The sequence below is a fragment of the Rhineura floridana genome, chromosome 18 (genome assembly GCF_030035675.1).
Source record: "Rhineura floridana isolate rRhiFlo1 chromosome 18, rRhiFlo1.hap2, whole genome shotgun sequence".
NCBI lineage: Eukaryota > Metazoa > Chordata > Lepidosauria > Squamata > Rhineuridae > Rhineura > Rhineura floridana.
The window spans coordinates 25,042,455-25,058,962 of NC_084497.1; the positions used below are offsets into that span (position 1 = coordinate 25,042,455).

General features: G+C 42.3%; 1 long non-coding RNA gene across 1 annotated transcript in view; it reads left to right on the forward strand.

Moving 5' to 3' along the window:
* Positions 1–9,532, forward strand: part of LOC133372735 (uncharacterized) — a 30,717-nt gene extending 21,185 nt beyond the window's left edge. Inside the window, exons 5-7 of the long non-coding RNA XR_009759543.1 lie at positions 614–738; positions 4,892–5,016; positions 9,432–9,532. This is a non-coding gene — a long non-coding RNA (uncharacterized LOC133372735). The remainder of the gene's footprint in view (positions 1–613; positions 739–4,891; positions 5,017–9,431) is intronic.
* The last annotated feature ends 6,976 nt before the right edge of the window (positions 9,533–16,508 follow it).

Genomic DNA, 16,508 nt, shown 5'->3' on the forward strand with positions numbered 1-16,508 from the left:
AAAGGTCTACAGGCTGCTGCTGTTAACTTACATAATAAGGTTGTCTCCATCTATAGATAAGGACTTTCTAATAATGGAGCATACACAGTCAGGCATAGTGAAGTAAATAGAAATATATGCACTTGCATGTTACATTTAGATTTTTTATGTACTATTAAAGTTTGAAATCTGTTTCTCACAGCTTCAAAACAATTTGGTAGGGTCATGAGGTGTCAAATCAGGATCAATTTTAGATTGTGGCTGCATTCAGACAGTCATATCTCTGCTTAATAAACGAATAAATGAACAGGTCTTTTGCATGGTTTAGTATCCTGGCTTATTCCACAACTGGTAACCATGGTTCCCCAGTTCAAATAAAAAGGGAAGCTACGGTTAGTTAGAATTTTCCTGGTTTGATTGCTTGTGCCACAAAAGGGTATATGCAGGGTGGACAGGTTCATTAATATCTCCGTTTATTAAGCTGAGATATGTTCATTTCAACTGAGCCTTTATGGGATTTTTGGTGGTTTTAAAACTTCTTGTGTAACATTTTTTACATTAATCAATGAATAATCTGAATAATTTCTTTATGAATGCTGTTGATACATTCTTGTTTTTTCTTTTCTAATTTCAGCGTGTTGAAAGTGAACAACACAAGAACTTTGCACAAAGCTCTCATCATCGTATTGTGGATGACATCATTTCCAAGTTTCCTTGTGACTTTGTAGAGTTAAGAGAGAATACACCAAAAATTAAGAGGTAAGTGGCTGCCTTGCCTCCTTTCACTCTGATCGGTTCCAATCAGCAGGAAAGGACAAGGAAGCATGTTAGAAGACTCTTCTCAGTGACTAACAGTTCCCGCCACCCATGACAAACTACAGTTCCATGACTTTGTGGTGGGATTCATGTGCTTCAAATGTGTGTTGGATGTGCATTAAATGCATAATATGGATTCAGCCTAGGTATGCTGTTTATTCATTAGTGAGTTGAAAAGAACAATGTTAAAATACTGTGTACTTTTTTAGATGGGAAGGGCTGTAGGTCAGTGGTAAGGCACATGCTTTGTAAGCAAAAGTCCCATGCTTGACAGGGTCTCCCTCATGTCACCAGTTGTGCTGCAGCATTCTGCACTAACTATAGCCTCCGGGTCAGGTTGTGCTGCATGACGATTTCTGTGACCTTGGCTGACTGGCTTCCAGGATTGTGGGATGCTGAGTTTGCTGTCTTACTCATAGGAATCTTGTTGTGGTTGGTATGGCATTGCATTTAGGAAATCATCATACCTCTGAACACCAGCTGCCAGGAATTTATATCCAGCCTTTCCTCCTGAAGGGGCCCAGCATCTCCTTTCCAGGCAGTGGCTATTCAAGGAAGCTTCCTTTTTCAATCATCCCTTTATTCAGCGCCACAAGGACTAGAACCTTACTTGAATTTTAGGGAAATGGCAGTAGGTCTGTGACAGAGCACCTGGCTTGCATGCAGAGCACCCTAGGTTCAAACCCCAATGACATCTCCAGGTAGGGCTGGGAATGTTCCTTGTCTGAAACCCTGTAGAGCTGCTGCCAGTCAGTGCTGGCAATTCTGAGGTAGATGGCCCAAAGTTCTGACTCGGAGTAAGGTAGCTTCCTGTGTACCCTGCTGGGCTCTTGAAGTTTTGAGAGCTGTGATGTGTGTGTGGAGTCACCTTCTTGTTCATTCTCTCTCTCTCCCCCCCCCAATCTCCTAAATGATTCAAGGAGCCTGTGCCCTTTGCCTGCTCTGGTTGCATATTTAAGCTTGATTGAATGGCAAAAGGGGAATCCAAAACTATTTCATCTATTTCAACATCATGGATGGTGGGGGTACAGTTGCCCCTTTCTAAATCTTGATTTATTTTCAACGTTCTTTTAAATAGTGGTGCAACCTCATATGGGAGTTCAGCCGGAATTTAGGGAGAAGAGGCCTGGCCTAGCCTTCTCCCTAGCTTTCTAAGTGCAGGGATTTGGGCACTTGACCACCTGCATCTATGCAGATCAGAAGCCCTTTGGCCATCTCAACTCCAGCTTGTGTGAACGAGGCTTTAAATTCCATTGTTTATCTGTGGCTCCAGGCCAACAGCGATTTTACATTTACAGTGTTTTTCCGGAATTACTGTATTCTTTTTTTCTTTTTCCTTTTCCAATTCTACTTGCAGCTGAAGTGGCATTGAAATTAACTAATCTTTTGTCACAGACCCCTCTCTGCCGGGAATGGCTCAGGGTCTCTGAAATCACAACAGCTCTTAAGTGGCTCATCCACGGAATGGAGATGTTAGTGATGACCAGCTGGTGCTGAGCCATTATTGATGGCCAGCAACAGCGTTGGCAAAGGAGAATCCAGAAGCTGTCATTTGCCCAATCAAAGCAGAGCAGATAATACTTAAAACAAAACAACCCTCCGCAGAGCAGACGTGTTGCTTGTTCTTGAAGGCCCAAATGAAAGCTGTTGTTGAGCAGCACCCCTTTGTTCTTAAGGCATCATCTTGACTTTGATGGAATCATTCCCCACTCCCCCCGATTAGGCAGAAGAGGGATGGGGAACAACTGTGGCCCTCCAGATGTTGGACTCCAGTCCACATCAGCCCTAGTCAACATGGACAATGGCCAAGGGTGATGGAAATTGTGGTCCAACAGCTATCTAGAAGACAACAGGATCCTCATCCCTGCTTTAGAAAGAGGCATGTGATGGAGGTAGCGAGGGCCAGTAAAGGCAAGTGATGGTCTAGTTCAGGGATGGGGAAGCTGTGACCCTCCAGATGATGCTGGCCTCCGACTACCTTCGGTTCCATCCAGAATGGCCAGTGGTCAGAGGCGATGGGAGTAGTGGTCCAGCAACATCTGGAGGGTGACAAATGTTCCTCATTCCTGCTCCAGGGTCCTTTTTATCTGTGGAAGAAAACCACTGAGTCAGAGTTGGACCCAAGTTCTCAATGAAATCGCCTCCCTCTTATAGAAATCTCTGGATTTTGAGTGGTTGGAATGTAGCCTACTGTGCAAAGCGGTAAAAGCTACATTCATTGCTCTACCCATTGCTAGGATGCGGCTCCTGTTCCTGCCGCCTATGCTAAACAGCCTCCATATCCAGAGGCACTCTACCTCTGTATACCATATCCTGGGGACAAACATAACAGGAGGGCTGTTCCTTTCCTGCCCTGCTGGTTGTCTTCTCTGAGGCATCTGGGAGTGTAGTGGCAAATTCAGAAGTGCAGGGTTCCTTCATGATAGTCACAGCCACACACAAACTTTTTTTTGCTCCTGGGTTGAGAATGAGATCCTTGCTAATGCTTTCCCTGACAACAGCCAACATCTCTAGGAGCCAATCATCATGAAAGGGGGGAGGAGTGTTAGCTACTGAAAAGAGTCTTCTAAGAACATAAGAAGAGCCTGCTGGATCAGGCCAGTGGCCCATCTAGTCCAGCATCCTGTTCTCACAGTGGCCAACCAATTGCCTGGGGGAAGCCCGCAAGCAGGACCCGAGTGCAAGAACACTCTCCCCTCCTGAGGCTTCCGGCAACTGGTTTTCAGAAGCATGCTGCCTCTGACTAGGGTGGCAGAACACAGCCATCATGGCCAGTAGCCACTGACAGCCCTGTCCTCCAAGAATTTGTCCAATCTTCTTTTGAAGCCATGCAAGCTGGTGGCCATTACTGTGTCTTGTGGGAGCAGATTCCATACTATGCGCTGAGTAAAGAAGTACTTCCTTTTGTCTGTCCTGAATCTTCCAGCATTCAGCTTCTTTGAATGTCCACGAGTTCTAGTATTATGAGAGAGGGAGAAAAACTTTTCTCTATCCACTTTCTCAATGCCATGCATAATTTTATACACTTCTATCATGTCTCCTCTGACCAGCCTTTTCTCTATTATTATTTTATTATTATTTATTAGATTTATATACCGCCCGACTAGCAATAGCTCTTTGGGCGGTGAACATAAACTAAACTAAAAAGCCCCAAATGCTGCAACCTTTCCTCATAAGGGAGTCGCTCCATCCCCTTGATCATTCTGGTTGCCCTCTTCTGAACCTTTTCCAACTCTATAATATCCTTTTTGAGATGAGGCGACCAGTACACAGTATTCCAAATGCGGCCACACCATAGATTTATACAACGGCATTATGATATTGGCTGTTTTATTTTCAATACCTTTCCTAATTATCCCTAGCATGGAATTTGCCTTTTTCACAGCTGCCGCACACTGGGTCGACATTAGCACAACTGGATATGCTAGAGCAGGGACAGACAACATCTATATTCTTGAGGGACATACTTGTCTCCAGACAGTGAAAGGTCTACAGGCTGCTGCTGTTAACTTACATAATAAGGTTGTCTCCATCTATAGATAAGGACTTTCTAATAATGGAGCATACACAGTCAGGCATAGTGAAGTAAATAGAAATATATGCACTTGCATGTTACATTTAGATTTTTTATGTACTATTAAAGTTTGAAATCTGTTTCTCACAGCTTCAAAACAATTTGGTAGGGTCATGAGGTGTCAAATCAGGATCAATTTTAGATTGTGGCTGCATTCAGACAGTCATATCTCTGCTTAATAAACAAATAAATGAACAGGTCTTTTGCATGGTTTAGTATCCTGGCTTATTCCACAACTGGTAACCATGGTTCCCCAGTTCAAATAAAAAGGGAAGCTACGGTTAGTTAGAATTTTCCTGGTTTGATTGCTTGTGCCACAAAAGGGTATATGCAGGGTGGACAGGTTCATTAATATCTCCGTTTATTAAGCTGAGATATGTTCATTTCAACTGAGCCTTTATGGGATTTTTGGTGGTTTTAAAACTTCTTGTGTAACATTTTTTACATTAATCAATGAATAATCTGAATAATTTCTTTATGAATGCTGTTGATACATTCTTGTTTTTTCTTTTCTAATTTCAGCGTGTTGAAAGTGAACAGCACAAGAACTTTGCACAAAGCTCTCATCATCGTATTGTGGATGACATCATTTCCAAGTTTCCTTGTGACTTTGTAGAGTTAAGAGAGAATACACCAAAAATTAAGAGGTAAGTGGCTGCCTTGCCTCCTTTCACTCTGATCGGTTCCAATCAGCAGGAAAGGACAAGGAAGCATGTTAGAAGACTCTTCTCAGTGACTAACAGTTCCCGCCACCCATGACAAACTACAGTTCCATGACTTTGTGGTGGGATTCATGTGCTTCAAATGTGTGTTGAATGTGCATTAAATGCATAATATGGATTCAGCCTAGGTATGCTGTTTATTCATTAGTGAGTTGAAAAGAACAATGTTAAAATACTGTGTACTTTTTTAGATGGGAAGGGCTGTAGGTCAGTGGTAAGGCACATGCTTTGTAAGCAAAAGTCCCATGCTTGACAGGGTCTCCCTCATGTCACCAGTTGTGCTGCAGCATTCTGCACTAACTATAGCCTCCGGGTCAGGTTGTGCTGCATGACGATTTCTGTGACCTTGGCTGACTGGCTTCCAGGATTGTGGGATGCTGAGTTTGCTGTCTTACTCATAGGAATCTTGTTGTGGTTGGTATGGCATTGCATTTAGGAAATCATCATACCTCTGAACACCAGCTGCCAGGAATTTATATCCAGCCTTTCCTCCTGAAGGGGCCCAGCATCTCCTTTCCAGGCAGTGGCTATTCAAGGAAGCTTCCTTTTTCAATCATCCCTTTATTCAGCGCCACAAGGACTAGAACCTTACTTGAATTTTAGGGAAATGGCAGTAGGTCTGTGACAGAGCACCTGGCTTGCATGCAGAGCACCCTAGGTTCAAACCCCAATGACATCTCCAGGTAGGGCTGGGAATGTTCCTTGTCTGAAACCCTGTAGAGCTGCTGCCAGTCAGTGCTGGCAATTCTGAGGTAGATGGCCCAAAGTTCTGACTCGGAGTAAGGTAGCTTCCTGTGTACCCTGCTGGGCTCTTGAAGTTTTGAGAGCTGTGATGTGTGTGTGGAGTCACCTTCTTGTTCATTCTCTCTCTCTCCCCCCCCCAATCTCCTAAATGATTCAAGGAGCCTGTGCCCTTTGCCTGCTCTGGTTGCATATTTAAGCTTGATTGAATGGCAAAAGGGGAATCCAAAACTATTTCATCTATTTCAACATCATGGATGGTGGGGGTACAGTTGCCCCTTTCTAAATCTTGATTTATTTTCAACGTTCTTTTAAATAGTGGTGCAACCTCATATGGGAGTTCAGCCGGAATTTAGGGAGAAGAGGCCTGGCCTAGCCTTCTCCCTAGCTTTCTAAGTGCAGGGATTTGGGCACTTGACCACCTGCATCTATGCAGATCAGAAGCCCTTTGGCCATCTCAACTCCAGCTTGTGTGAACGAGGCTTTAAATTCCATTGTTTATCTGTGGCTCCAGGCCAACAGCGATTTTACATTTACAGTGTTTTTCCGGAATTACTGTATTCTTTTTTTCTTTTTCCTTTTCCAATTCTACTTGCAGCTGAAGTGGCATTGAAATTAACTAATCTTTTGTCACAGACCCCTCTCTGCCGGGAATGGCTCAGGGTCTCTGAAATCACAACAGCTCTTAAGTGGCTCATCCACGGAATGGAGATGTTAGTGATGACCAGCTGGTGCTGAGCCATTATTGATGGCCAGCAACAGCGTTGGCAAAGGAGAATCCAGAAGCTGTCATTTGCCCAATCAAAGCAGAGCAGATAATACTTAAAACAAAACAACCCTCCACAGAGCAGACGTGTTGCTTGTTCTTGAAGGCCCAAATGAAAGCTGTTGTTGAGCAGCACCCCTTTGTTCTTAAGGCATCATCTTGACTTTGATGGAATCATTCCCCACTCCCCCCCATTAGGCAGAAGAGGGATGGGGAACAACTGTGGCCCTCCAGATGTTGGACTCCAGTCCACATCAGCCCTAGTCAACATGGACAATGGCCAAGGGTGATGGAAATTGTGGTCCAACAGCTATCTAGAAGACAACAGGATCCTCATCCCTGCTTTAGAAAGAGGCATGTGATGGAGGTAGCGAGGGCCAGTAAAGGCAAGTGATGGTCTAGTTCAGGGATGGGGAAGCTGTGACCCTCCAGATGATGCTGGCCTCCGACTACCTTCGGTTCCATCCAGAATGGCCAGTGGTCAGAGGCGATGGGAGTAGTGGTCCAGCAACATCTGGAGGGTGACAAATGTTCCTCATTCCTGCTCCAGGGTCCTTTTTATCTGTGGAAGAAAACCACTGAGTCAGAGTTGGACCCAAGTTCTCAATGAAATCGCCTCCCTCTTATAGAAATCTCTGGATTTTGAGTGGTTGGAATGTAGCCTACTGTGCAAAGCGGTAAAAGCTACATTCATTGCTCTACCCATTGCTAGGATGCGGCTCCTGTTCCTGCCGCCTATGCTAAACAGCCTCCATATCCAGAGGCACTCTACCTGTGAATACCATATCCTGGAGACAAACATAACAGGAGGGCTGTTCCTTTCCTGCCCTGCTGGTTGTCTTCTCTGAGGCATCTGGGAGTGTAGTGGCAAATTCAGAAGTGCAGGGTCCCTTCATGATAGTCACAGCCACACACAAACTTTTTTTTGCTCCTGGGTTGAGAATGAGATCCTTGCTAATGCTTTCCCTGACAACAGCCAACATCTCTAGGAGCCAATCATCATGAAAGGGGGGAGGAGTGTTAGCTACTGAAAAGAGTCTTCTAAGAACATAAGAAGAGCCTGCTGGATCAGGCCAGTGGCCCATCTAGTCCAGCATCCTGTTCTCACAGTGGCCAACCAGGTGCCTGGGGGAAGCCCGCAAGCAGGACCTGAGTGCAAGAACACTCTCCCCTCCTGAGGCTTCTGGCAACTGGTTTTCAGAAGCATGCTGCCTCTGACTAGGGTGGCAGAACACAGCCATCATGGCCAGTAGCCACTGACAGCCCTGTCCTCCAAGAATTTGTCCAATCTTCTTTTGAAGCCATGCAAGCTGGTGGCCATTACTGTGTCTTGTGGGAGCAGATTCCATACTATGCGCTGAGTAAAGAAGTACTTCCTTTTGTCTGTCCTGAATCTTCCAGCATTCAGCTTCTTTGAATGTCCACGAGTTCTAGTATTATGAGAGAGGGAGAAAAACTTCTCTCTATCCACTTTCTCAATGCCATGCATAATTTTATACAGTTCTATCATGTCTCCTCTGACCCGCCTTTTCTCTAAACTAAAAAGCCCCAAATGCTGCAACCTTTCCTCGTAAGGGAGTCGCTCCATCCCCTTGATCATTCTGGTTGCCCTCTTCTGAACCTTTTCCAACTCTATAATATCCTTTTTGAGATGAGGCGACCAGAACTGTACACAGTATTCCAAATGCGGCCACACCATAGATTTATACAATGGCATTATGATATCGGCTGTTTTATTTTCAATACCTTTCCTAATTATCACTAGCATGGAATTTGCCTTTTTCACAGCTACCGCACACTGGGTCGACATTTTCATCGTGCTGTCCACTACAACCCCGAGGTCTCTCTCCTGGTCGGTCACTGCCAGTTCAGACCCCATGAGCGTATATGTGAAATTAAGATTTTTTGCTCCAATATGCATAATTTTACACTTGTTTATATTGAATTGCATTTGCCATTTTTCCGCCCATTCACTCAGTTTGGAGAGGTCTTTTTGGAGCTCTTCACAATCCCTTTTTGTTTTAACAACCCTGAACAATTTAGTGTCGTCAGCAAACTTGGCCACTTCACTGCTCACTCCTAATTCCAGGTCATTAATGAACAAGTTGAAAAGTACAGGTCTCAATACCGATCCTTGAGGGACTCCACTTTCTACAGCCCTCCATTGGGAGAACTGTCCGTTTATTCCTACTCTCTGCTTTCTGCTTCTTAACGAATTCCTTATCCACAAGAGGACCTCTCCTCTTATTCCATGACTGCTAAGCTTCCTCAGAAGTCTTTGGTGAGGTACCTTGTCAAACGCTTTTTGAAAGTCTAAGTACACTATGTCCACTGGATCACCTCTATCTATATGCTTGTTGACACTCTCGAAGAATTCTAATAGGTTACTGAGACAGGACTTTCCCTTGCAGAAGCCATGCTGGCTCTGCTTCAGCAAGGCTTGTTCTTCTATGTGCTTAGTTAATCTAGCTTTAATGATACTTTCTACCAGTTTTCCAGGGACAGAAGTTAAGCTAACTGGCCTTTCTTTCCTGCTGATTGAAGCCAATCGGAGTGAAAGGAGGTAAAAGAGCCACTGAGAAGACTCTTCTCAGTAACTAACACACTCCCCTTCCATGCTGATTGGCTTTTAGGAACTTTTGTTGTTGTGGGAGAAGGCACACACGGAAAGGAGTGTGGAGATGATGACTGAGAGCAAGCGAGCAAGGGGCCGTGGCATGACTATCATGAGGGGACCCTGCACTTCTGGATTTGCCACTATACTATGATGTTGTTGATGATGTTGTTGATGATGATGATCATGTTGATGTTGTTGTTGTTGATGTTGATGCAGCCACGTAGATCTTCTTGGAGAAGCTGCACCTGCCACCCTGTTGGATGAGTGCTGTCCACGGCGTACCTGCAACGGTGATGGCGGCCAGGATGCTGAAGCTGGTGAGTGGGTTGATGTTCATGATGTTGATCTTGATGTTGATAATGATGATGTTGTTGATGATGTTGGCCAGGGCGGTGGACACGATTGCTCCTGAGTGTCCCCTCTTATGGAGTGGAGCAGTGGGCTGGTGGTGCTGAAACATAAGACAGGGAAAATGACAATGATGATGATGTGTTGTTGTTGTTGCCCAGCCTTGATGTTGATGTTGATGCTCATGTTGATGTTGATGACGGTGACGTGTTGTTGATGATGATGTTTTTGTTGAGGATGTTATTGTTGTTGATGTTGACATTGACGATGATGGTGATGCGTTGTTGTTGACGATGACGTTTTTGTTGAGGATGTTATTGTTTCAGATGATGTTGGTGTTGACGTTGACGATGACATGTTGATGTTAATGTTGATGTTGATGGCAATATTGACGACTGACAATGACGATGACAATGACATAATGATGTGATGATGTTGATGACAATGAGGTGATGCGTTGTTGTTGATCTTTTTGTTGAGGACATTATTGTTTCAGATGTTGATGTTGACATTGATGATGACGTGTTGTTGATGTTGATGGCAATATTGATGACTATGACAATGACGATTATAATGATGACGATGACGTGTTGTTGATGATGTAGATGTTGATGCTCATGTTGATGTTGTTGCTGTTATTGACGATAACTATCTTCTCGGAGAAGCTGCACCCGCCGCCCTGCTGGACGAGGGTGAGCCTGCAAAGGTAAGTTGATGATATTTTTATTATTGTTATAGTTTATTTATCTTGACGATATTGATGCTGTTGTTGTTGTTGTTGATGATGATGTCTATGTCAGTGATATTGTTGATGATAACAATGACGTGTTCTTGTTGATGTTGATGTTGATGTTGATGCTCATGTTGATGTTGATGCTGTTATTGACCATGATGATCTTCTCGGAGAAGCTGCACCCGCCGCCCTGCTGGACGAGGGTGAGCCTGCAAAGGTGAGTTGATGATATTTTTATTATTGTTATAGTTTATTTATCTTGACGATATTGATGCTAATGTTGTTTTATTTATTTATTAAATTTATACTCCGCCTTATGGCCCAAAGGCCCTCAAGGCGGCTTACAAAAAAACACAAACAATACATCAATAAAATAATACAGTTCTCAAAATGAAATAACAATTCTCAAAATGAAATAATTCTCAAAATTAAATAACAAATAACATTTGCAGTAACTAACTATAAAATAAGGTGATTCCTGCGTCATAACGTAACAGTTAGCAAAAAATAAAAACAAAACAGATCAAAACAGTAAAACTTGTTGATGATGATGATGTCGATGATGATGATGATGTCGATGATGTTGATGCTGCTGCTATTATTATTATAGTTTATTTATACTCCACCTTGATGTTGATGGTGTTGTTGATGCTGCTGCTGCTGCTGCTGCTGTTGATAATGTTATTATAATTATTGTTATAGTTTATTAATCTTGAACATGTTGATGCTCATGTTGATGTCGATGTTGATGACAATGATGGTGACGTGTTATTGTTGTTGATGTTTTTGTTGAGGACATTGTTTCAGATGTTGATGTTGACGATCACGATGACGTGTTGTTGATGTTAATGTTGATGTTGATGGCAACATTGACGATTATGACAATGACTATGACAATGATGATTATAATGACAATGACATCATGTTGATGATGTTGATGTTGATATGGATGTTGATGACAATGACTGTGATGTGGTGTTGAAGTTTTTGTTGATGATGTTATTGTTTCAGATGTTGATGTTGACATTGACATTGACGATGACGTGTTGATGTTGATGTTGATGGCAATATTGACGACTATGATGACAATGACAATTATAATGATGATGACGTGTTGATGTTGATGGTCATGTTGATGTTGTTTTTGCTGTTATTGATGATGACGATCTTCTCGGAGAAGCTGCACCCGCCACCCTGCTGGACGAGGGCGAGCATCCAAAGGTGAGTTGATGTTATTTTTATTATTGTTATAATTTATCTTGACGATATTGATGCTAATCTTGTTGATGATGATGATGTCAATGTCGATGATGGTGATGATGATGTCAATGATGTTGATGATGCTGATGCTATTATTATTATAGTTTATACCCCACCTTGATGTTGATGGTGTTGTTGGTGATGCTGCTGCTGCTGGAGATGTTGTTGTTATTATTGTTATAGTTTATTTATCTTGATGATGTTGATGTCAATGACGGTGACGTGTTGTTGTTGATGATGTTGATGTCGATGTCGATGTTGATGCTCTTCTTGATGTTGTTGATGCTGTTATTGACTATGACTATCTTCTTGGAGAAGCTGCACCCACCGCCCTGCTGGACGAGGGTGAGCCTGCAAAGGTGAGTTGATGATGTTATTTTTATTATTTTTATAGTTTATCTTGACGATATTGATGCTAATGTTGTTGTTGATGATGATAATGATGTCGATGATGATGGTGATGTTGATGTCAATGATGTTGATGCTATTATTATTATATATTTATACCCCGCTTTGATGTTGATGGGGTTGTTGGTGATGCTGCTGCTGCTGTAGATGTTATTATTATTGTTATAGCTTATTTATCTTGATGATGTTGATGCTCATGTTGATCTTGATGTTGATGTCGATGTTGATGACGATGACGGTGATGCATTGTGGTTGTTATTGTTGATGATGTTTTTCTTGAGGATGTTATGGTTTCACACGTTGATGTTGATGTTGTTGATGCTGTTATTGACGATGACGATCTTCTCGGAGAAGCTGCACCCGCCGCCCTGCTGGACGAGGGCGAGCCTGCAAAGGTGAGTTGATGATATTTTTATTCTTATAGTTCATTATCTTGATGATATTGATGCTAATGTTGTTGTTGATGATGATGATGTCAATGTCAGTGATGTTGATGATGTTGATGATGATGCTATTATTATTATTATTATTATAGTTATACCCCACCTTGATGTTGATGGGCTTGTTAGTGATGCTGCTGCTGACGTTGATGATGTTATTATTATTATTATTGTTATAGTTTATTTATCTTGATGATGTTGATGCTCATGTTGACGGCGATGACGAGTTGTTGTTGTTGATGTTTTTGTTGAGGACCAGAGCTTGGAAGTAACTAGTTACAAGTAACGAATTACTTGTAATTTATTACTTTTTTGAATAACGAGTGGGTAACTTCATTACATTTTGCTGGTAATAGAACAAGTAGTAACTTCATTACTTTTGAGGAGCAATTGTAATGTTTCCAGCATTACTTTTGCGCATTACTTGGGGGTGGTGGAGCAGGGGAAGTCTTCTGCTCCTCTGATTTGTGAATAAAAATAATGTGCTTCAAATTGGGCTTCTGTGCAGCGTTGTTCTTCCTTCATGCTCTATGAGTGCTTAGGAGGCGATGAGGGAGGAGGTGGAGAGCGAGACGGGGTGGAGAAAACAATTGTTTAAGAATTGACAGGAGTGGAAGGAGAAAAGAGCTGGAGGCAATATATATATATACAAAAATATGTGTGTTGGGGTATCATCATTGCTGGGGGTGGGGTGAGGGGATGTGAGATCCTGTTGTGCCATTCTGTTAATCTTATGAATAAAAAAATTATTCTACTACCCTCTGTGTGTGTGTGCTTATTTTTAATGTTGTTTTAAGCTACTTAGATATGCAGCAACCAAGGCCAGCACCTTGTAGGCAATTTTTTAAAAAGTAACTGAAATGTAATCGTAGCAATTTCTTTTGAGTAAAAGTAAAGTAAGTTACTTTCAGAGCAATTGTAATTGTAATGGTAATTGCTACCTTTTGGGGGCCATGTAACTGTAACTGTAATTTATTACTTTTTAAAAGTAATCTTCCAAGCTCTGTTGAGAACGTTATTGTTTCAGATGTTGATGTTGATGTTGACATTGACAATGACGATGACATGTTGATGTTGATGTTGATGGCAATATTGACGACAATGACAATGACGATTATAATGACGATGACATGTTGTTGTTGATGTTGATGCTCATGTTGATGTTGTTGTTGATGCTGTTATTGATGATCTTCTCGGAGAAGCTGCACCCGCTGCCCTGCTAGACGAGGGCGAGCCTGCAAAGATGAGTTGATGTTATTTTTATTGTTATAGTTTATTTATATTGACAATGACGATGCTAATGTTGTTGTTGATGATGATGTCTATGTCAGTGATGTTGGTGATGATGATGACAATGACGTGTTCTTGTTGATCATGATGTTGATGTCGATGTTGATGCTCATATTGATGTTGTTGATGCTGTTATTGATGATGACGATCTTCTCAGAGAAGCTGCACCCGCTGCCCTGCTGGACGAGGGTGAGCCTGCAAAGGTGAGTTGACGATACTTTTATTCTTATAGTTTATTTATCTTGATGATATTGATGCTAATGTTGTTGTTGTTGTTGATGATGATGTCTGTCAATGATGTTGGTGATGATGATGTCGATGTTGATGATGTTGATGCTGATGCTATTATAGTTTATTTATACACCACCTTGATGTTGATGGTGTTGTTGGTGATGCTGCTGCTGCTGTTGATGATGTTATTATTATTGTTATAGCTTATTTATCTTGATGATGTTGATGCTCATGTTGATGATGTTGATGACGGTGACGTATTCTTATTGTGGTTGTTGCTGTTTTTGTTGAGAACGTTGTTATTTCAGATGTTGATGATGTTGATGTTGACATTGACGATGACATCTTGTTGATGTTGACAGCAATATTCATGACTATGACAATGACAGTGACGATTATAATGATGATGACGATGAGTTGTTGATGTTGATAGCAATATTCACGACTATGACAATGACGACGTGTTGTTGATGATGATGTTGACGTCGATTTTGATCCTCATGTTGATGTTGTTCTTGATGCTGTTACTGATGACGATCTTCTCAGAAAAGCTGCACCCGCCGCCCTGATAGACGAGTGTGAGCCTGCAAAGGTAAGTTGATGGTTATTTTTATTATTGTTACAGTTTATGTTGACGATCTTGATGCTAATGTTGTTGTTGATGATGAAGATGTCAAAGCCAATGATGTTAGTGATGATGATGTCGATGTCAATGATGTTGATGATGCTGATGCTATTATTATATTTTATACCCGCCTTGATGTTGATGGTGTTGTTGGTGATGCTTCTGCTGCTGGTCATGTTATTATTATTGTTATAGTTTATCTTGATGATGTTGATGCTCATGTTGATGTCGATAACGGTGATGCGTTGTTATTGTTGATGATGTTGATGTCAATGTTGATGCTCATGTTGATGCTGTTGATGCTGTTATTGACTATGACTATCTTCTCGGAGAAGCTCCACCTGCCACCCTGCTGGACGAGGGTGAGCCTGCAAAGGTAAGTTGATGATGTTATTTTTATTATTGTTACAGTTTATTTATCTTGACGATATTGATGCTAATGTTGTTGATGATGATGCTCTTGACAGCAATATTGATGACTATGACAATAACAATGACAATAATGACGGTTGTTGATGTTGATATTGATGTTGACAATGATGGTGATGCGTTGTTGTTGTTGATGTTTTTGTTGAGGACGTTATTGTTTCAGATGTTGATGTTGATGTTGACATTGACGATGACATCTTGTTGATGTTGACGGCAATATTCATGACTATGACAATCACAGTGACGATTATAATGATCATGACGATGAGTTGTTGATGTTGATAGCAATATTCACAACTATGACAATGACGACGTGTTGTTGATGATGATGTTGATGTCGATTTTGATCCTCATGTTGATGTTGTTCTTGATGCTCTTACTGATGACGATCTTCTCAGAGAAGCTGCACCCGCCGCCCTGATAGACGAGTGTGAGCCTGCAAAGGTAAGTTGATGATGTTATTTTTATTATTGTTACAGTTTATTTATGTTGACAATATTGATGCTAATGTTGTTGTTGATGATGAAGATGTCAATGCCCATGATGTTAGTGATGATGATGTCGATGTCAATGATGTTGATGATGCTGATGCTATTATTATATTTTATACCCGCCTTGATGTTGATGGTGTTGGTGATGCTTCTGCTGCTGGTCATGTTATTATTATTGTTATAGTTTATTTATCTTGATGATGTTGATGCTCATGTTGATGTCGATAACAGTGATGCATTGTTATTGTTGATGATGTTGATGTCAATGTTGATGTTCATATTGATGCTGTTGATGCTATTATTGACTATGACTATCTTCTCGGAGAAGCTCCACCTGCCACCCTGCTGGACGAGGGTGAGCCTGCAAAGGTGAGTTCATGATATTTTTATTATTGTTATAGTTCATTTATCTTGATGATATTGACGCTAATGTTGATGATGATGTCGATGTCAATGATGTTGATGATGATGAGGTTGTTGGTGGTTAACTACCCCACAATGGTTCAACTTGCATCATACTTGGTACTGGGGCGAAAACCTGGTTCCTTTATGGGCCAGAAGCAGGGTCCTTTATGGGCCAGTAGCGGGGTCCTTTATGGGCCAGTAGCGGGGTCCTTTATGGGCCAGTAGCGGGGTCCTTTATGGGCCAGTAGCGGGGTCCTTTATGGGCCAGTAGCGGGGTCCTTTATGGGCCAGTAGCGGGGTCCTTTATGGGCCAGTAGCGGGGTCCTTTATGGGCCAGTAGCGGGGTCCTTTATGGGCCAGTAGCGGGGTCCTTTATGGGCCAGTAGCGGGGTCCTTTATGGGCCAGTAGCGGGGTCCTTTATGGGCCAGAAGCGGGGTCCTTTATGGGCCAGAAGCGGGGTCCTTTATGGGCCAGAAGCGGGGTCCTTTATGGGCCAGAAGCGGGGTCCTTTATGGGCCAGAAGCGGGGTCCTTTATGGGCCAGAAGCGGGGTCCTTTATGGGCCAGAAGCGGGGTCCTTTATGGGCCAGAAGCGGGGTCCTTTATGGGCCAGAAGCGGGGTCCTTTATGGGC